We start from the raw sequence: 23,015 nt of genomic DNA on the forward strand, positions 1-23,015 counted from the left end.
AATTTAATACAAAAAATGTAAAACACGGACTTAAGGCCGATGGCTTTTTACAAGCTTTTATTTAGTTTCACCTGTCCCGTTGTCTGTGATCAAATCTTTCAAGTTAGGTTTCTACTACTTCCATGACCTGATGGCGCAGCCCGGACCGGCTCCAAACGAGGGAATTTACTTCACCACTTGCTTCCAAACATCACATCAGGAAAACATCGTGAGGAAACCTGTACATTGTTGGACAGTGTAGTTCACTAGTGTGTATCCGACTACCTGCCACTAGATGGCGGATGGTAGGTAGTCGTAAAAGTCATGTAAGATGCCTTTAGGCGACTTGAATAAAATCTGACACCAGTGTTAGCAATAACACACTCGATATGAGGATAAATGAAAAACAATAACACGTCCTCTCCGCTGTAGTGGAGTCTGGTCTTTAAAGTTTCGCGGTTATTCATACTTGTGTGCTCTGAAGCGTATTGTATGCCGATCAATATATACCCAGCTGTTTTAATGACTTCTGCAATTGACATATATTTTTTATTGCGCATGTGGCAATGACGTAAACATTCGTACGCGGTGAAAAGAGGTGTCTCGTTTAGCGCACCAATTGGAATAGAATAACTGTGGAAAGTATAGACATACCAAAAATGTTCACTACTACTACATTGCTTATTTTCGTGCCTCACTTTTTCTCTTCTATTCAATTCTGTTCTGTTTTTAAAAAACAAACAAAGAAGTACAAAAAAAAAGAAAAATAACAAACTCGACTGATTCATTGTGCCGCTGGTGGAATTGCGGTAATATATGTAATTAAAATAATAATATGTAATTAAAATATGACTATTTTTTTATTTAAAAAAAGAACAGAATATTAAGTAATTAACTTAGCACAGTGAAACCATAAAGGTTTAAAATTATACGAAGAATTAAGTTTACGTCAATCAATAAATAGATTGGACACAAATAATACAAGAGACGAAAAAGGAATATTAAGTAATATTAATTATTTTGATAAATTTAAATAAAATGAAATAATCTTATATTAAAATTCTTCATAACAAATAGCCTTCTCCATCACTAGTAACTACTTAGGTCTTGGTGCTATTGGGCCTCGATTTGCACCAGAAGGTGCGTATCATATCAGTGCTATTCCAATTGGTGTATGTGGGGAATACTTCAAAGTAGAGAACGGAATCGCTCGTTATTTTCTTTTGCTACAAATTGCGCCTTCATGTGGATCTTAATATCATTTTTTTTTATAATGCCGTCTCCATATTATTGAACCCAGATACCCAGAACCCATGTGAATGCATGAACATTGCGTAGTTTCTATGAGTGCTTTCATTTACCGCAATGAAAAACCAGCAATGTATACCGAATCAGTAAAATTTCGGCGACCTGTTCCGCGATGTTGTGGAGCGGGCATAAAATATATTATATCATTACCATAATGACGAGACTATTTTGGTTATAGTTAATAACATTGACAAATACAGCCCCGCCTGTGGTAGCCTATGTTTGACCTCGGGTCATTCACTATATCCATTCCAAATTTCATCAAAATCGGCCCAGCGTTTAAACCATTTGACAGACAGACTTTGGCGTTCAGACGAATAAAGCGATTACAGTGCGGGAAATATTCATCATCATCTCGAATGTCACTAACAGTAGCTAGGATATTGTTCATATTGTCAGGGTGTTAATTATTTCCTATAATATATTAATTTATATTTTTGCAGTTTTCTGTTAGGATTAGTTGGGATTGTGTTGTGATTTTGCAGTAAGGGCCGGCAAAGACCGGTGGCACACTGGGCGAACGTCGTAAAAACAATTGAACATCGTCACACACAGGTCCCCTTGCATCCGTCAGCGCAATTGACAGCTTTATGACGATTGCAGAGGGACCGTAATCATTTAACGAGAATTTGGGGAGCGCCAAGGATGAATGTATTAGCACAGATTAATGAGACTCATACGGTTGTGCGGCCTTGCTAATGCCGGCTGTACACTACTAGTTGTTCGCCGCGAAATTTAGACCACGCGAACACAATATATTTTTGATGAGCTTTTACAAAATTGTGAATATTTCAAAAACGACTTAACCGATTTTGTTGCCCCCACGAACTTAAAAATTCTATTGACAGATACAACATACCTTTTAAATTTTATGAGAATCAGACCAACGGTTCGAAAGTTATCGTACAAACATGCATACATACAAAAAAAATATTTTTACCCCAAGTTGGTTTGTAGACCTCGCTCACTTCGCTCGCTCGCTCTTTCGCGTCGGCTTCTGTCTGAGTTCGGCGATAGTGTGTTGTGCTGGCATAAAGGCAAAACTACTACTACTAAAGCTACCATCGTTGACAATGTATTCATAGTTGTTACGAAATCTAAAAGCTATGATATGTGATACTGTATACGAATATTTTTTCCAAAAGTTACATCCCTTGAGTTATCTCTCAACGTGAGGCATTCGAAAGTTGTCTGTTGAATTTCAGATCCGCTGTTCTAATATTGGATTGCATCAGTCAATTTTGATGGTAAACTTCAACCGGCACGATAACATATTTTTGATATTTTATTTTCTGCGTAGGTTAAAGTTGACTGGTGCAACCCACCTTATGTAATCAAGTCAAACATATAGGTTATACAATTATGTATAGTAGTGTGCTATGTGTATATGCCCTTGGGAATACATATGTGCATTTACATGTATACATTTTATCCCTAGACTACGCTCTTAAACATTTAATTCGCAGTGCGCGAAATCACAAAAAAGTATATTAAAAAAAAAATCCTCAACGATCAGAACTTGACCTAGATGCAAGATTTTTACACGTGTAAATCACGGTATTAGGTCGACCTTCTTGAAACATACTACTCTGTACAGTATGTATAATATATATGTATGCCAAGACACGTGCCTCCCAAATGTAGCTCGTTTGTCAAACGTCTATCCGGTCCGGATCGGGTTGTCTCGAGAAATAACATGTGTCACCATATTCAAATACATTTTGATTGATTTGCCAATGATTAGTGCACTGTGACTTAGATAATCGATTAAGTAATTATTACGTTCTATTCTGAAATGGTTATCGATATCGATTTTGTTAAATCATACGATACAATGTTATGTTATTTTGTTATGTTATTTTTTGTCAATTAAGAAACATGCGAATTAAGGGCATATGTGTTCGTTATTCAAAAGACCAGTGCCAAGAAAATTGTGAAATATATTGTTCCTTTTTACTAAAAGAAATAGCTTACCTGTAACTGGCCACTTCACCGAAAGTCGTTAAAAAGAAAAAAAAATCAACGTTCTCGTCTCTGCCATTAGCGCTGCGGGTATAATAATAAAAAAATACGCTGGTTACCTAGAAAAAGCACTTGGCAACCTACGAGGAGTACTTGGGGGCCGGGTCGGATGTCGAACTTATGAAATATTGTCATTATCAGAACGTTTATGTCCTCGTTGGCCAGCGAAAGGCCGTTACGTGCTAAATATAGATACTGGCTGGAAACCGACCTCTCCTGGTTGCAAAAAAAATATTCGATTATTTAAATTTTATGCCGATGCTGCAAGGAAAATGTGTACCTATTTTTAAAAAGATTAGTACATCATTTACTGAGAAGAAATTTACTCCATGGTTATGTTATACTCAGCAACGTGAATCATTTACTTATGAATGATAAAATGAATGAATAAAAATAAAGCATATACATATTTAATTAAGATTATATATATATATATATATATAATATCTTAATTAAATATTAATTATTTTTTAATTATACTATTAATATATATTAATTACACTCTCAAAATTAAAATGTTTCTTACACTTTTGCTACACAGTTTTTTTCCATGTATATTACTACGATACTTATTTTTCGTCCATTTTGTCATCTCTACACTATGATTTAGTATATTAAATTACACTTTAATTACTTTCGTTCAAAAACATCGTATTGATAAATGGCAAATGCGGTTTTGTGGTTTTAAATATCAATATGTGGTATGTCAAATGTACATTCTGTATTGTGTGACCTAGATTTTACATTGGTAAAATTGTAAGAGCACAGATAAAAAATATATTTGAATGCAAAACGATGAGCTCTCATTTGGAATTTTTGAAGCTCACATTTTAACCCTAGATAACAGAAGGAGGGGAGTTATGAGTTTAACGTATCTGTATATGTGTACAACCGTATCGTAGCAACCGAATTTGATCTAGTTTTTTTAAAGATACTCGTAATTTAATCGAAAGTGTTCTTATCTATATTTCGAAAATTTGTAAATCTCTTTTGTAGCAGATGCCGAGATTATACATACTTAGGTAGATTTTTTCATCTTTAGAGGAAAAAATCTACCTAAGTATGTATAAATTTCTACATACGTAGGTAGGTACTTATTCTTGTAAGTATTTTTCAATCTGTCACCCAAATATATTTCGGGGTTGAAAAGAATTTTGCCTATATTTGACCCATTAAAAGGAGGTCTATATGTGATCTCATGTATATGTATACAACATTTTATCATTATCGGTTTAGCTTGAAAGCTTAACATCTAGACAGATTTATTATTTAAAATCTCATCTTCGCGTGTTTACGGTTGCTTTCACTCACGGGTGTGACGCCTGAAGCCAGTGGTCTGCGTAAAGAATAAACCTTAACGTGTTGAAGATGTGACTATGACTTTTTGACCGGCCGCCTACCTGACGTTAACCCTCTTTGGGAATACAGTTGTTGCCTATCGGCTGCTATATGTCCCTTAGTCACCTCTTGGTAATGGTTTTATTCTAGGGTGCAACCACACGCGACATTCGGATTTAAAATTTAATAAGTAAGGATGTTTAAAATTTAATTTTTTATTTACGACGAGGTCGAATTTTACCGGTTCTATTTCTGAGACGCGAGTGCATGCAAGAATGCAGTTTTATCTGCAGTTAAACCGAAACTAGTTAGGCACGGAACTAAAGGTCACCAGAACTTTATTACCAGTCGTAAAAGTTTAACTTCCAAAACTAATTTTAGTTCTAGCTGCCCGTCACGGCTACGCTCGAGTGAAACCATATACTCACCTAAACCTTATCCAGTAATCATACTATCTAGGTATTGAAAAACCTGCATTAAAATCTGTTAGTAAATTTTAAAAGTCTAAGCCCACCCACTTTTATTTTCATTTATATATTTATATCTAGCCTTATCATTACAGTGTTACCCATTGAGATAGTGTCGTTAATTAAATTATAATTCTATTCTCATCATATACATTAAGTATAGGATAAATCATGAATCATAGTTTTTGTGAACTCAGTCAAAGTACAGTTGAACAAGTCTATGTTATTAGCGACCTTGTTTAGAGCTTTTATCGCCCTTGTGATCGGTGCTTGCCTTAACAATTCCGTTCGCGCTTGCGGAGTCGCGAACAGTGGAGGTCACCGCCGCCGCCACACGTATCGGTCCGGCACGTTCAGCGCCAGCACCTGGTTACTGGCGTAGCGCATCTTCTACTCAGAACTGCAGGATGGCAAGCGGAAACCAGGCGGCCTACTTCTGCGGTACAAAGATGTGCTTAAGCGTCACATGTCATGTCACGGTGGAGGCATACTGTGAGCACTAAGGTGTTTGAGTTTGAAAGGCGTCGTAGAGAAGAGCTCGATGCTAAGCGTGACAAGCTAAAGGACGGACCACCCGCGGCCAACCTATATAATTATGTCGGAGGAGTGCTGTATTGCAGTGAATGTGGACGTACTTTCACTGCAAAAATTGGCTATGTCCTGTACCTGAGAGCTCACGAACGTTCGTCTCAGTAGCCAGATACCAAGTCGCTGTGGCCGAAATCGCTCTGGATATATGTATACAATACAATGCAAAATATTACAATAGCATATACATATGGACCAATGGCGGGGTAATTGCTAAGCAATGTATTCCAGCCAACGTTACGTGAGAGAGGATAACTGAAGAGGCTGGAAGATCCAAATTAGTTCTGTTATTTGTGAATTGAAGACGTGACCGTAACAGCGTAGGCAGCACTCCTGGAGTCAGTCTACCATGTTACGGACTTGAAATCTGCGACGTTTTTAAGTTACAAAGAAGAAATTAATTAAACACGTTTATTTTCTCTAACATATTAGTACATACAGCACTGTACAAATAAAAACAAATGTAATGCTTGAGACAAAACGGTCTCCGCTCAGCACATGTCGTGGTGTGAGCCACGGCGCTGGTCTTCCGCGGATGCCATTAATAAAAAAAAAGTAAAACTTAATATTACAGGAGACTTATAAGGAATATATTGGTGTACATTAAATTATGTTCTCAAAATTTACTTATGTTATAAGTTGTGAGGAGTTGTGGGCTCCTCACATATAAATGTGGGCATAAGCCCATAGGTAGCTTAAATTTTTACCAATTTTGGACGTTACTACAAATATCGTCTACATGGGTCTACATGGGTACCGTCTACACTCTTATTTATTTGTGCCGTCAAACAACAGTGCTTTCATTGTTGTGTTCCAGTTTGAAGGGTGAGAGAGGCAGTGTATAGGGTACTGTGACAAAAATCCTAGGCTACAAAGTAGGGATAACGCGCGTGTGACACCCCTGCTGTTGCAGGCGTTGACAGGCTATGGTGACCACTTAACATGATGGGCCGCATGCCTGTTTACCTGCTTGGTGGGTTAAAAATCTTCCCCTAGAAAAAAAATCACAAATACAGTGTGTTTCTACAGGCGCTATAAAAACTTTAGTAGCCTGACTCGGAATACATTACTGTCTTATCTAGTTCCCACTGCCTGATAGCATGTTCCTTCTAAATCCTACAATATTTAGTTCGTACTACGTGTCACAGGTCAAGGCCTTTAAAACTAATGTTTTTAAACATCTTGAGCTATGATCCATCGCCATTTTTATTTATAGCGGAAGCTAGTTTTGCGTTTTTTTTAAAAGAGATAATCTTATTAAAGAAGTTTACACGGTAAGGTTATTATTATGTTATGACTCACAAAATAGTAATTAAGATAAGTCTCAGGATTTCAATGTCGATTCCATTCCATTGTTCAATTTCAAATCATTGAAATTAAGTAATCCTATTGGTGAATGACTTTTAGGTAACATTGACAGAAATCAACCAATCACCACCAATAAAAGTGACAAATAAATTTTAATTTAAAATTTGAAACTGTTGTAGTTCCAAACTGAAACAACGGAATTTTATACCAATCTAAACTAATACACTTAAGCAATTTTCAACTTTATTTCCTTGCCCCAAAGTACATTATAGCTTGTAATTAGTTTCCGTACAAAAATTGAGAGTTATCAAGCAATTTATTGAAAGGTCACGCTATGTTGTTAGCGACTCATAAATTATGGACGATTTTTTCATCATTTAAGTAAAACACGGGCATTTAAGGATTCAAATGACTATGTAATTAATGTTTTATGGGTTATAAATGATTTAGTTCGGACAGGCGTGGTAATTTCGATTATGGACGGTAAAACGCTATATTACATGATAATCTATTAGAAATGATACTTACTTTTTAGTACGGTTTGTCAACATTCTCTACGCTAATTGAACGAAAAACTAATGAGTTACTATGATAATCTTAAAAAAAATAAAGCATATTTTAATGTAAAGCGTGTATATATTTTAATCTTTTATGCAAATTCCAATGTTATAGAGGGCTATAGTGACAAAACTTAAATTCGCTTAACATTTATTTATGAATAACGAAGTTAGTCGATATAAAATCATTCATATAATAATGATCTTTTTCAGATTGACCTCTATCTAGTATACAGGTGACTTTTTATACGAGTACATTGGCAATATTTAGTCTACATGCTCAGTCCATGATTCTGAACAACTTTTAGTATAGGAATAACTCCGAAATCGCGAAAAAAATCAGCTGTTCCATACAAAAAATACCTAACTTGTGGAAAACGTATGGATCAGCTGTTTTTTTTTTCGCGATTTCAAGGTTGCTTCCATACGAAAAGTTGTTCAGTACCATCGACTGAGCATGTAGGTAGATAAAATAATGCCAATGTATAAGAAATCACCCTGTAGTATTGTCTATGGACCATTATTTCTTTATTAATAATGCCCGGACAGTTTGAATATGAACAAGTAATTTCGGTCTAAATAACTTAAACTATCAAATGTATCAAGCATCCTATTAATTATTTAAAGTGCAATTATCAGCAATCATTTGAGATATTTGATATAATAATAATTACCTACGTATTTATTTGGCTGTTGAAGGTTTCTATTGAATACGAAAACACTCTTTTATAGCAATAAAGAAGTACGAATATCAATAAGACAAAGCTTCAACCAAACTTCTTGAAATTTTGCAAATATATAATTTGAAGTGTGGATAACGATATAGGGCACCTTTCGTACCCATTCCCGTGGGAAAATTACGCGTATAATAATAAAAAGATGCCTGGCTATTAGCACAATGAGTAGATTAGTCTATACAGACGCTATAGCCAATGCAATTAGGCTTAGCAGCAACTGCGAGGATTAGGTACACTAATGAGTTGTAACACAAATAGATAGTTTGCGATTATGTTGTTCTGTCCAGGATTAATTAACTATTGACACAGTTTAAACTAGGTGCATGTTATTAATGGTAACTACAAAATAGAATTAGTAAAGTGTAGCTTTATACTTCGATTGCTTTATCCCAAGAATATACTAATACTAAACTCAAATTCAAAATTATTCAATATAGGATGATACACATCACTTATTGACGTCAAAAAACTCAATTAAATTAAGTCTACTGCCGACTTCCAAAGCGCAGGTGAAGAAGAAGCGGCGCAACAAACTTCACCGCGGCCTTTTCTCCAAAGACGTCAATTAACAAATGTAAGTCTTATACATATAGATATTAAAAATTAAGAGGACGAATTCAAATCATTATTAAAAAATGACAAAATTTAAATCAATTAAGAAATTGATAATATTTTCAATAAAATTATTGAAAATTGTCAAAAAAAAAATGTATATAATATATATAAAACTAAATGTACAAAACGTACGCAATCATGTCTTAAATCAATTACACATATATGTTATGACCATGCTTGGGCTAAACATTCTTGTCATTTACATAATCATCAAACTTGTAATATGCCTTTTTACAAAGCACTTCTTTTATATAATTCCTAAACTTTTTATTATAATACTAACTAATATTATAAAAGCAAAAGTAAGTTTGTTTGTTACCTCATCAGGCTTTACCTGCTTATCATATCTTCTTGAAATTTTGCATACACAAGTTTGAAGTATGGAGAAGGACATGGGGCACATTTATCCCGGAAAAACAAATGTTCCCGTGGGAAACTCATGTGGGTGAAGGCGCGGTCAAAAGCTAGTCTGACATAAAATGATGATTCAATCCACACAGAAATCGAAATATGTCTAATACCTACTTACTGCTTAGTTCCTTTTTGCGTCCCCTTTAAAAGCTTGTGGCAAATGTAATTTTTGTGAAAAAATAATAATAAGTCGATTATGACTCGATTTTTAGACGCAAAGTCAAGTTCGACTCGATTCTTTAGACGCTAAAATGAAGTGAGTCTGGTACTCGTATGTCGATATAAGATCTTTTCAACCGGAAGTAGGCTACCGACCTCAAAATAGACTCGTAGGTTGGCTGGCGGAAATTGTACGGTAATCGTAAGAATGTTCCATCACTGTCGATCTATCCTGTGCACGAGCGAGATAGATAGAGAATTATTGGAACTAGCTCGGATGTGAATACCTGTATTCTGTTGAAAATTAGATGATAAAAATATACAAACTGTCATAAATAGATATATATACATACATATTTATTTATACTATTATATAAATTACTAAGAAAATGCTGTTCGCCCGTATGGCACCAAACTCATCACATATGGCAAACGTGATTTTTCATTTTGTAGTTGTCATAGATAACGGAATTTGAATTTGCCTTCATTTAACCGACTTCATTAATGAAGAAAAAAGATTTTAAACCGAACCGATTTGAAATCGGTTCGCTTTAAAATCTTTTCTCAACCTTGCCGTTGGCAAAATCATCGTTTTGGCGAACGATGTAGCCATAAACACAAGAAAAGAAGAAGTAATAGATCCAATTATAACGAAGATCATATACTAGTTATAGACTACAGTTCGAAGAGGTATTACTTCCATTTTTCGCGCAAATAAATTTATTGGGGATCAAAAGACAATGCTAGATTTCCCTCGGGGGCCGCTCATAGTTACTTGAGGTAGGGTTACCGACTTGACAGAAGGGAGGGGTGTAATTTTGTTTTCAAGTCAATAAATGCATGGCATGTCTTTCAATTGACTAAATCATGAAATAATACGTGTAAATTAGGGGTATATTAAGATTAAACTAAGTATACTTAAGGCTCGTGTATATCGTTGTATGAAATGTTGAGAGACATGGGTAAAAATAATTTGCATCGTAAAATGACAGCCGTATAGATTTTTTATGATGACCGCGGACTTCAGGGCGTAACACTTCCGAATTACTTTTCGGAAAAGGCTAGGATAAGTCAATGTAAGGGGTACGGAGATTTGACGTGTGGTGAAGTCATGATTTGTTGTAAAAATCGTCTTTGAAAAAGCAATGTGTGGGATCATTGACCTCTTTGTCACGGCTAACAGGCCTGACTAGTTATTTCGTTGTTTATTTAATTCCAGGTCATATTGTAATTGAACTTTGACGCAAGTGTAGTGTTATAAGTTTTCTGTTTGTATGTCTGTCTGTGGCAAAGTTTCCGATCGAATTTTGATCTAGTTATTCACTGAAGGAGTGTTCTTGGTCATGACTCAGGTGTAGGATTTTTGTTACTTGTTGTTCGAAGATTCGCAGACGATAATTACTTGAATTGTAGACATGTAAACACATTCCATAGTCAGTATGGTGTGCGGTACCGCGATATTTTTTGCGAAATAATTCGCTTCATCCTTGGAAAAACGGGGAAAACATAACGAAAACTCTTTTTATGCAGACGCAAACTACTGGTTGAGTTTAGTTCCGCGGGGCCACTTCGCGGGGCTGACAAATTGTGCCCGAGTGGATTGGGGCAACACGGGGCGAATTTCTTTCTAATAACGAGTTTTATTTAAGGGATTACTGCTCATCTGTTTAAGGTTACGACATCGAAATAGCACTATCTGTAGCATCATACAGATAATATTTAGTGTGCAGGTGTCATTACTGCACTACTCTTTCTCTCTCTCACATCTGAGCGTTTTCCCGGTTTCTTCCGCAGCCGCTGAGCGTCGGAGTTGAGGGTCTGCTGTCTTACAATTTTGGTCTTCGCACGGTCGTAAAATAAAAATTATTTCATCTCAAAGCTACAACTTACTAGCATTTCTGAACGATTACCGTTGAAGAGAAATGCCGAAACAATCTCAAATATTTAAAAGAACAAATATTGCTCCATACATTGTAAATTTTAAAAAAGTTTGTAAAAAGTTACTGGCCATAGAAAAACACTAATGTAAATAAAAAAACTCCTCAAATGAAAATAAAACATCCGTATGTTTTGTCTAAGCAACGTTCCACACATTCTCCTCAAAATTTCAAAAGCGCTAACTCTCCAAGGGTTTAAACGCTACATTTTCAGCTTTTTACGAATTCATCCACGTTGTTACCATAGTATGTGTGTTTAAGCATTAAGCAGCAATAAGAAAAAGAGTTGTATTGAATGGAATATTGGAAACATAAAATTATCTTATCCATATTAATATTATAGATTTTTGTGAAATTTGCATTAAATATATTTAATGCAAATTTCACAAAAATTATGTTTAATTGTTTATGTACACAAAATTGTATTTCATCCTAAGGGACGAAAAATAGTAATACAATTAAAATATAAATAACATTTGATATAGGTTTAATTTCGATTCCAAATGTGTATATTTTTTATAAGTTGTTCGTTGACTGACTACATTTGAAACCGTTGGGGGTATAAAGATTGACGTTGCTTCTTGTATGAAGAAATGAAGTGTGATAACGTAGAATAAATGACTGGAAGAGATTCCTTTGGATCAGTCTAAAATCGTATAATAATATTTGATTGACAGCACAGAGAAAAACAAGAAAATGTAGGATGAAAACAACGACGCTTTTAAAAAAAAATATAAATATATAATATTCAGTGCGATATAAATGGCTGTTAATCATGATAATGTTTTATTTACAATTTTTTTGAAGTACTTTTAAATCTCTTTAGCTTTGTGCATTAAGCGGCTTTGTGCACTTTTTGTGATGGGTGAAAAATGTTAAACTCGCGTCGTCAGGGCACGTGACCTGATCGAAAATTCGTAAGACGTCTAAAATGCACTATTTTTAATAGTCAAGGTTTCAATTCTGCCGATACTCCCGGAGTGCAACTCGTTGTTTTTGAGAAGATCAAGTTTGCTGAACTTCATCCACGATACCAGATTTTTGTATTCAGTGAAAAGGTAAAAATCTCAGTATTCATGCGTAACTACTTAAAAAGCTTGTAAAAAAAAGGTTAATCCGTTATACTATACACTGAAACATACAATGTAATCAATGTATACTTAGTACAACCTCAATTTTACTTTTCAAACCGGACTTTGTGGCTGACACAGAATTTAGAATGTAAGCCAAATAGAAGTGCCATCGTCTTCTTATTGACCTTTCTTCCACTCGTATGAGGACGGCGGTAGCACAGCACCTTAACTCCTTCCGTTTAACAATTGCCATTTCACTTAATACTCCTTTCATTTCTTTACCGGGGTCTTTAGGAACTATGGGAAATCCTTTAACAGTATAAAGCTAGAGAACTAGCGGCCCGTACCGGCTTCGCTCGAGTAAAACCATGACGAATCAAAGTCTTAAATCTTTTTAAAGTGATTCTTTCGAACGGACGAACCGACTTCGATGAAACATATCTAAGAACCACCGCATAAAAACTAGCTATCAAATTAAAAATACCCGCATCAAAATCCAGATTAAAAGCCATATAACTATATATATATGGAAATGGATATATACAGATGGAAAGCCACTTTGTTTGACACTTCGTAGTGATGAGTGAGTATATATATATATATATATATATATATATATATATATATATATATATGGAAATGGATATATACAGATGGAAAGCCACTTTGTTTGACACTTCGTAGTGATGAGTGAGTGATCTGTGCGATTTATATTTTCACTTCTATTATCTTATTATTCCAAATTCAGTGGTGTTTGTATATGTATAAATGTAATCCTTATAATATATCTGCATATATGTTTGGTTTGTTTGAGAATACTTTGCTTCAAAGCATTTCTTTCCACTTTAATGAACAACTGATTTTTGTAGCGTGTTATTTGAAATGTGTCTTTGTTTGCACGGAAATTAAGGATAATAATAATTTTATGTTTTTTAAGTCTACTAACTATATCCTGGACTTCACTCTTGTGATAATTTCGGCTTATTATTCTATCAGTGTGCCGGATTTCATTGAAATCGAAGTAGACTTTTCGTGAGACCTGGAATCGGATCTCACGCAATCGAAGTCCTCAGATGTCTAAATTTTTTTCTAAATGATCTGATACTGTCTCTGCGTTGAAGTTAAAAAGATCGAGCGAACGCATCGATCGATCGAAGTTTTTCGTTTTTTAAATTTGTATAAATCAATCGAAAAAATTGGGGACAATTAATGAAGGAAACTTGGATTGTGTGAGAATCGGACCCCTGGACGACATTATATTATGCGGGAGATCTCTCGCTTATCTGTGCGTTTTTCTTCGAATGGAGGTGGTAATTTCAACGCATATCACCGCCATGAATTTCTTTCTTAGAATTCTTACCGATATGACGATAGATCATAGGGATTTTCATCATAGGGGTTTTAACCCCCGACGCAAAAAGAGGGGTGTTATAAGTTTGACCGCTAAGTGTGTCTGTCTGTGTACGTGGCACCGAGCTCATCAACGGTTGGATGCGGTTTTGCGGTGGTTCTTAGATATGTTTGATCGAAGTTTGTTCGGCTGTTCGAAAGTTGTAGCGAAATGAATATTGAAAGTCGGGGTTTTTTTTTTAATTTGTCTAATAAGTGAATAAACTTGTTTCTGTTCCAGGTTGCATCCGTATAGGATGTAAATTGGTGCGGAGTGGCACACTGCACACGCCACGTGCAGCGGTCATGGCGTCTCGGAGATAGTGCCAGGTACATACTACAATCACCTTAGTTTATGAATAAACAATAGTTATTTACAATTTATGTCATATATTTTGAAGCGGTGGTGGTGTAATGGTTAAGATGCCCGCTTGAACCAAGGTCCCAGGTTCGAATCCTACTCGTGCTACATGAGTTTGTATACCTATCTGACTCTATACGTGTTGTAATTTTCATCGACCACCACTTGCTTCCTATGAAGGAAAACATCGTGGAGAAATATGCACACTGATTCAACCACACAAACCATTCAATTAATAGTGCCAAGAAAGTAGTTTTATGTGTGTTTCATATCACGCAATGACCATGACTTTCAACCATGAGGAATACACGACTGTGAAGAAGAAATTGAAGATTTTATACTTACCTCAAATCTATATTTTTTATTTTATCTATATAATAAAAAGATTAAAAATTTTGCCGGAGGCTTGCTATCCCACGGGTACCAGAAGGGTAGGTGCAAAAAGACCACGAAAGTGAAGTCGGGCGTTTTCTGTGGGGCAACAGGCTGCCATCGACAGCGTTTTGTGGTAAAGGGAAGGCCCAGCAGTGGGACGCGTCGATTAAAAAAAGATGATTTTGATGTCCTTATATACAACGTTAAAATCACCCAACTTTACAATTATGATTGGACACAATCTCCTTATAAAGTCACTCGTTACAAGTGATATAAAAAATACAAACGAAAATTCGAGGCTTTGAAAAGGCTGACGTCAAAGACCATCAATATCCAGCTTATCCTAATGTCAAGACAGTGATGACACAGGCCTTAATTGTGCCAGGTCAGGTCTGGAATATGGCGCCAAAAACCGCGCTATGGAACACGTCCGCATTTCCATGAAGCACTACGTTATTACGGAACGAACCACAGAACACCGAGTGTATAGATATAAAGACAACTTGGCAAAGTCTGACCCCGCGTACTCTTCTTGTTGACCATTTTCCCACTCATGTGGGGTCGGCACAGTATGTCAGCTCCTTCCATTTAACTCTGTCACTTGTCATTTCGCTCAACAATTTTTTTTCATATTTTTTTCGATGCAATCAATTCACTGCTTCTATCCTAACGTCGCCTTGTCCTCGTTGAGATACAATTTATTACATACTATTAGGTCTGTACCGATTTATATACCTAATTTTGAGATTAGAATCGATTTTACTCAAATTAATGGACAATCGATATGTAAAATTATCTTATGCCACCGCTATTGAATCAGAAATTAAATCTTTATCATTTAATACCGCCATAGTGGTCACCAATCTGAGAGACCCGTCCGCAGTCTGAGAGCTGTTTTGGGTTCGATTCCTAGCGCGTGCAAATATTTGTACTGGTGATCACGTCATAGATATATGTCTACTAGTTTCTGTGTTTGTCCATCGGACTCACGATAAAACTTATAAAATGTTGTCTACTTACTTATTGTAATAAGTCTTTAATAATATGACAAATCAATCAGTTTTATAAACCACTACAGCACATAAATATAAAGTTACTTATCCCATTGGAGATTTCCATGGAAACTGGTAATTTCCATGCATATTAATTTGAGGCATATGTCTTAAATTATATGTGGTCCTTATTGCTGTTGTTTTGCATTGGAACAACGGTAATAAAACTAAGTGCTAGCCGCCATAAGGTCCCTTTTGATTTGGACGACCACATATTTAAACGTAGATACCAAAGACCAAGGAAATGCGCTTTTATCTGTACGATCAATATTTTGTTCACAAACTCCGGATGAGTATGAGAAAATATATGAAAAATATAATATATAATGAAGTCATTTGTATGAGCCGGCACGGAGCGGTGTCTGTGCCACAGAATATGTTGGGTGGATATGTCCTACACATACATAAAATATATGACTTTTTTGATTTTGTCGTTGTGATATCGTGTGGATTTGTGAGCACTAGGGATGTCGTGTCACGTGTCGATGATAGGATGAAAGTAAATTACATTATATTTAGAACTAACTGTGCTCCCGTAGGAATTTCGGGATTTCATCTTAACCGAATTTCGGGATAAAAAGTATATCTAGTGTGTTATTCCCGGTTTTGTTCTACCCGTGTAATTCATTTAATTCACAAATTTCATTGAAATCCGTTTCATAGGATTTCTAACACAATGACTAAAATACAAATTATCTCATTTACAACATTAACAGAAATGATTATTACAAAATCTTAGCATACTTAGAAAAAATATAAATATAAATAATAACGAGATTCCAACATGTCGCCGCTTGGAAGGGTTCCAAGAAGGCTGGCAGCATTACCCCTTCGAACCGTTATGGCAATCCTCTGTGCAAGGTAACTGCCCGCCCTTGGATCGCCCGTTACCTCACGAAGAATACTGAAATCTCAACATTAGTATGATTTCCAGTTCACAAATTCTGTCTGTCTGATTTCACGACTAAACCATAAGATCGATAGTGATGACTTTTGACATAGATATAGGTAGATAATGATCCGAGGTCAAACTTACAGCTGAGCGGACCGAACCTACGGCCGATAGCTAATAAATAAAGTTACTGGTTGACAGCGTCACTTACCTAAACACTCACTAAATGATATTGTGATATCGGGCGGACAAACATAATCATCAGACTTGTAATATGCCTTTTTACAAAGTACTTCTTTTACATAATTTCTAAATTTTTTGTCCGGCAAATCAAGAATCCATTCAGGCAATTTATTATAAAAACGGATACAGTTCCCAACAAAAGACGTTCTAACTTTAGCCAACCGATGCCCGGGGACAAACAATTTATTTTTATTACGTAAGGCAAAATTTAATGTGGACACATACACAGCGCCGCTATGGACAGAAAAAGAACTACTAGGGTTGTGTTCCATTCTTCCCAACAACTACCAAAAATGACCGCTGGTTCAAAAATTTATATCTAACCCAGCTGTTTGCTACTCAAACGGTAATACGTTTCAAGGAGATATGAAACAGTTTTGAGTTTCCAATGAAGTTTCCAGTGTTAGCCGTATGTCTCTCTCTCATATTTCTATTTTCATTGATGTCTCCTCCCTTTTACGTAGATATCGTAGGATATAAACATAGCAAATAGGTATGTAAGTTATAAATACTTATTTGCATACTTATATATAATACATAATACCCTTTGCATGTTGGTTAATAAAGTTTGAATAAATAAATAATATAAAGAAAGAGGTAAAGGTGATTTAAGAATTTTAGAAAGCTTTTAAACAGTTCCATTATATTCTTTATTCAAACTATAGTATGTTTACAAGACTATCTAGGCCAGCAAGTCAACTTGACGAATGACACGAGTCTGTGGTGTACCTGCAACGGATTTTGACCTTCAAACACGCGACCCCGCGATATCACCTGCCAGTCCTCGATTTCGAATTTAGAATCGTTTTTTCGTTCAAGTGTTTGTGGCCAGTGACGATTGGCTTTGTTTAAAATATTTTTTCGAAACTTTTTTCCTTAATGTGTCTCTTCTTCTACGATGCCAAATTCCAAATTTAGTTGTGGTCGGCCTTTCTCGTTTGTCTGTTTATCTTTGATATTTTTTTTGTGTAAAGTTATCGCTCAGGCTTGCAGTTAGTTGATGGTACAAACAAACTACTACTTTTAAATCTACGATTGGAAATTTTAAGTATGCATGTTATGATCATATCAAAATATTCAGCTTGTATCTCTTGATCAGCATTATATAACCAGTACTGGAATACAGTAATTAAAAAAATATATTGAGAAATAGAATAATAATTTCATTTATTAACATTAAGCCAGATCAGCTTATTGGTTAATTTGTACGGGAAAGCTTAAAATAAATTTAGTATTTTTGCCATAGATTTCTTTGCTCAATTTCATCATGTCGACATTTCTTGACGACCTTGGTGGCGCAGTGGTAAAGCGCTTGCCTCTGAACTGAGAGGTCCCGGGTTCGATCCCCGGTCGGGTCATGATGGAAAATGATCTTTTTCTGATTGGCCCGGGTCTTGGATGTTCATCTATATATGTATTTGTTGTAAAATATAGTTGATATCGTTGAGTTAGTATCCCATAACACAAGTCTCGAACTTACTTTGGTGCTAGCTCAATCTGCGTGATTTGTCCTAATATATTTATTTAATTTTTATATATTTATTTAAAAACATTTAAATCAATATTGGTATTGACATGCGATCTTGTTCAAGTGAGCAACCTGCTACAATATCATTATACTGGGTAGTAGGAACCATTGCATGAGTATTGAGCAACTGTCTATGAGTATTAAGCATCTCTCTCCACTATTTTCAATTGAAGACGGAATTGCGAAGATGCACGAAGCCGACACTCATATGATATATGACAACAATGACAAAATATGACAACTTGGCTGGTGATCAAAAGACTAAGTAATCTAAATATTTGGACACGATATGTCCATAGAATCAAACCTGGAAATCTTTTAACACAGCAATCTCCACCCGAAGTCCCGAAGGGTAGTTAACATAATAAAATAGAGTTCAAGTTTAGTTCAGAATAGAAATAAACAAAAGTATAGTTACATCGGCGAAAGCATCATATTATTTCCTCCAATATGCTTTGTTCTCGTAGACAATAGTAGGCTTAATAGCAAATTGCTTCCCGCCACCCTTGGGGAAATAACCAGTCTTTTTAAAACAGTCCAGTCTCCTATAGCGGTAAAGTTAGCGATCGTACACAGAGTAAACCATATGGTCATTTATTTATTTAACTTTACAAAAGTATGTTTTTCTACGAGTCATCAAATCGTCAGAACCAGTGATCAAATATCTTTTCTTTCATACAAGAAAGAGAATCGTGTTAACCTGTAGTTGTAACCCACAGCTGGGCGCCTCCCCTTCCTTCTTCCAAGAATCTCTATTTGTATTGCTGCAACATAGAACACTTGCCTTACGATTATGTTTGTGAACACTGTGTTTTATATGTGTTTTTAGTCTGGTTGTGTGTTGTGTTGTTGTTTTACATATAAATGTTTCATCTATCTATCAAATTTACTTCACTAATACTTATGAATTGTTTTAATGTAATCTACTTCAAGCGGGGAGAGACTGATGTTCTGAGATAAGCATCTACTTAGTTCAGACACCACTCTCTCAAAATCGAACTGTACATGTACTTTATTATGTTTATAATTATAGTTATAGTCGACTAGAATTGTGAGAGATATAAATACATTTTTGATTTATCAAATTAAAAATGTGACAAATTATGTGATTAAAATACATTTTCAAGATTCGGGGGCGGTCTATTTGGCTGATGTACTTACTCAACGCCACTTTTTTAATATATAAAAATTACTTTAATTGATTATTTTTTTTCATAGTAACTTTTAGTATATTTCGGTTCTTATTACAGTATAATATTTTGATTATTATTATTTTGTATCTCCTTTTAAAAATTCACGACACTAAGTCCGGTCCTTTGAGAGGCTTGCGTGGGGATATGGATCCAACACGTAGAGGCCCTTTGGAGAGTTTTGATGTTGTGTAGGTCTCCCGCCAAAACCCACTCGCGGTACCAATAAAATGATATGCCCATGATTATCAGCCACTCCCCGCTTGAAGTAGATTACATTAAAATAATTCATAAGTATTAGTGAAGTAAATATTATTATTATTATTTTAATATTTGATCTTATGGTCTTGCCATAAATAAAATTAATTCCTTTTGTTTTCTCATTTCAACAGCTAACAATCGAAAATGGTGTCTACTCGTACAGATACTCGTGGAGACTTTCAATTCAGTCCTAGGCTGAAACCAAATGCTTTGAATAAGGCCTATTCTTGTCCATATTCTCTGTTTCCCGCGCATTTGTGTGGCATACAATGACGTCACAACAATGTTGGAACTCGACTAGGTGGTTTGTCTGTTTGCAATTATTGTTTTCAATTGTTTGCGAATGTTGACAGTTTGTGAGAGGGCTTTGAACCGTGGTAACTCAAATCGTTTTTTTATTACAGGCCCTTTTCTTTTGTTATGTCTTTTTTATTCCCCGTTCTACCACTGGTTCACGACTGCTTTCTCGAGAGTAAATAAATAAATATATGGACAAATGATACAGATTGAGTTAGGCCCAAAGTAAGTTCGAAACTTGTGTTATGTGATACTAACTCAACGATACTATATTGTATAACATATACATATATAGATAAACATCCAAAACCCAGGTTAATCTGAAAAATATCATTTTTTATGTTGAACTGACCGGGATTCGAACCCAGGATCTCCAGTGTATGTGCATGATGAAGTCCGGCATGATGACCATTAGGCCAAGGAGGTCATCAAGAGTGAGTGCACTCATGTACCGACTGATCAAGATTTCTGACTGCTCCACGATAATTTTGAAATTAATAATGTGGTGAAAAATTTAAAATCTAGAATCGAGTGTGTTTCGAACCCACGGGTAGAGCCTTGCTACTCTGACTGCTCTAGATCAGGCCAGTTCGGGCAAATTGTCCTCGGCCAGTTATTATTAACAATACCTGAGGCTCTCAAATTCGCAGCGCATTATTGCGCTTTTGCGAATTTGAGAGCTATTTAGTTTAATATTTTGTAAGGTACATACAACGCTGCGATGTAAAAAATAGTATTTAATATCCACAGACTCTAGGGCGCATCCTAATTTTCCTAAGGGTTACTTAGGCCAGTTGCATTAAGTTTTTTGTAAAAATAGCTCAAAAATGATATCTTTCTCCTATCTATTTCCGTAGCAAAGTTTAACAATTAAAAATTTCATTCTGCTGTATCAAATATCCGGGACGGAACCGGATTTGCCATGTCAGGGCCCTTTGGCAATGCAATTGCCAGGGCCCCTTTTCAATCTTTGAAATTAATCAACCATTACTTGATGATGAATGATTACGAATGCTCGCAACATCATTTTACACAACACATATATAATTTGTGCATGCGTAGATACGTCGGTGGAGTAGTGATCTGTTCCCGTAATAGATCACAGCTTCACCGACTCTGTCCGGGTGACCAAGCGTTGTGTAATCTCGAGCTTCTTTGTACACCAAAAAACATGTTAAGATCTAGGTTGAATTTCCAGTGGTTAAAAGATTCGTTCTCCATTCGTAGCACGTTATGATCCCAAACAGTGCGGACTTTAAAAATGGCTATGATGATGATTAAGCGCAGGGCCCCTTAACGATGGGTGCCCTAAACAGAAGCCTAGGCCTCCCTATAGTTTACGCCCCTGATCCCTGGCTGTGTTTGCAACAACAGACGGACGCGAACTCAAATATTAGCATTCGCGGACTGCGTTATGAGTTTCGCAATATTTTCCTGGAGTATATGGCGTAAACAATGACTAAATTAAAATGAATTTGTTATACATTTGTCACACATGCTTTTTATTATTCTCAAAAATTACTAAATTAATTTTAGTTTGATTGCCCGGGGCTTCGCCCGCGTGGGAATTTTGAGATAAAATATAGCCTATAGCAATCTTAGATAATGTTCTTTGACGAATGGTGAAAGAATTTTTGAAATCGGTTCGGTAGTTTCGGTGATTAGGTACCCGCATTAAAAGTACAGACACACAAAGTTACAAACTCACAAACGCTTACCTCTTTATAATAATAGTATAGATATTGAAACTTAGATTTAGTAGTAGTTAGCTTAGTACTACTTAGCTTAGTACAGGATATGCCATTCTATATTCTATATCTATCGTCTGTTATTATTTTATGTAAAGGGCGAGGCGTGTGGTTTTCGATCTAGACTATTCATATTTTTCTTGTGGTTCTTGTGGTAACAAATATTTGCACACGGATGAAGTCGCGAGCATGACGACTAATAGTCATCATGCCGGACTGCTACACTGGTGACCCCGTGTTCGATCCCCGGTCAGGTCAATATGGAAAATGGTCTTTTTCTGATTGACCTGAGTCTTGGATGTATGAACATCCAACGGATATAGATAACTACTAGCTGTTGCACGCGGCTTCGTCCGCGTTAATTTCTCTATGAGATATCTATGATTCAGATATAATATGTAGGTATGCAAAATTTCAAGAAGATTGGTTAATTAGATAGGCGTGAAGAGCGTGAAGAGGTAACAAACAAACTTACTTTCGCATTTTGTCATATTAATTTGGATATAGGCATGTATGTATATGTAATAAAATATAGATTTGAGTTAGCATCCCATAACACAAGCAATCTTTGTGATCTGTCCCTACATATTTATTTATCTTAATAAAAGCTAGTTTCAAATTTAAAAACAAGATAGCGTCTTGACTCAAAGCCTTAGGTTTACTTAATATTTCTGGCAAGCTCCACACGTAATTGGCCTGCAATAGGCCTGCCAAATGCGGTAGGCTCGCTATGCCAAGTGCACCCCGTATCGGGACGTGTCATCCACTCTAGTCGGGTAATCTAGGTCGCCAGATTATATCTACATCACAGAACTTGGATTCAAAAGTAAATAGAAATGTTACATACTTTATATTCTCGTTGTCTGACATAATCAGATCAGCAACACGACAATTCGTGTTGTGTTTTTAGTGCTCTTTATTTAAGTTATGATAATTATTTATTGTAAACTATGAACGTGTTACAGACATTTCATAATAGACCAATCAGTTTACCTATTTCGGTTATAAAACAGGTAGGACATCCATTTGTAAATTAATTAATTAAAATTAATGTTTCTAACAGTTTTTAATTACAAAATTTAAATAATAAAAATATAATAAAATTAATTTAAATTGTTCAACAATGTTTTTCACATTTAGTTTCCTATATAAAAGTCATTTGTACTACATGAAAGTTGTT

The 23,015-nt window shown here is 35.5% G+C and overlaps 1 protein-coding gene across 1 annotated transcript in view; it reads left to right on the plus strand.

Moving 5' to 3' along the window:
* Positions 1-23,015, plus strand: part of LOC128670291 (acetylcholinesterase-like) — a 40,083-nt gene that overhangs the window by 11,648 nt on the left and 5,420 nt on the right. Inside the window, exon 2 of the mRNA XM_053745852.2 lies at positions 14,130-14,218. The gene's annotated coding sequence lies outside the window, so the exon portion shown is untranslated. The remainder of the gene's footprint in view (positions 1-14,129; positions 14,219-23,015) is intronic.

Source organism: Plodia interpunctella, chromosome 5 (assembly GCF_027563975.2).
Source record: "Plodia interpunctella isolate USDA-ARS_2022_Savannah chromosome 5, ilPloInte3.2, whole genome shotgun sequence".
Classification (NCBI taxonomy): Eukaryota; Metazoa; Arthropoda; class Insecta; order Lepidoptera; family Pyralidae; genus Plodia; species Plodia interpunctella.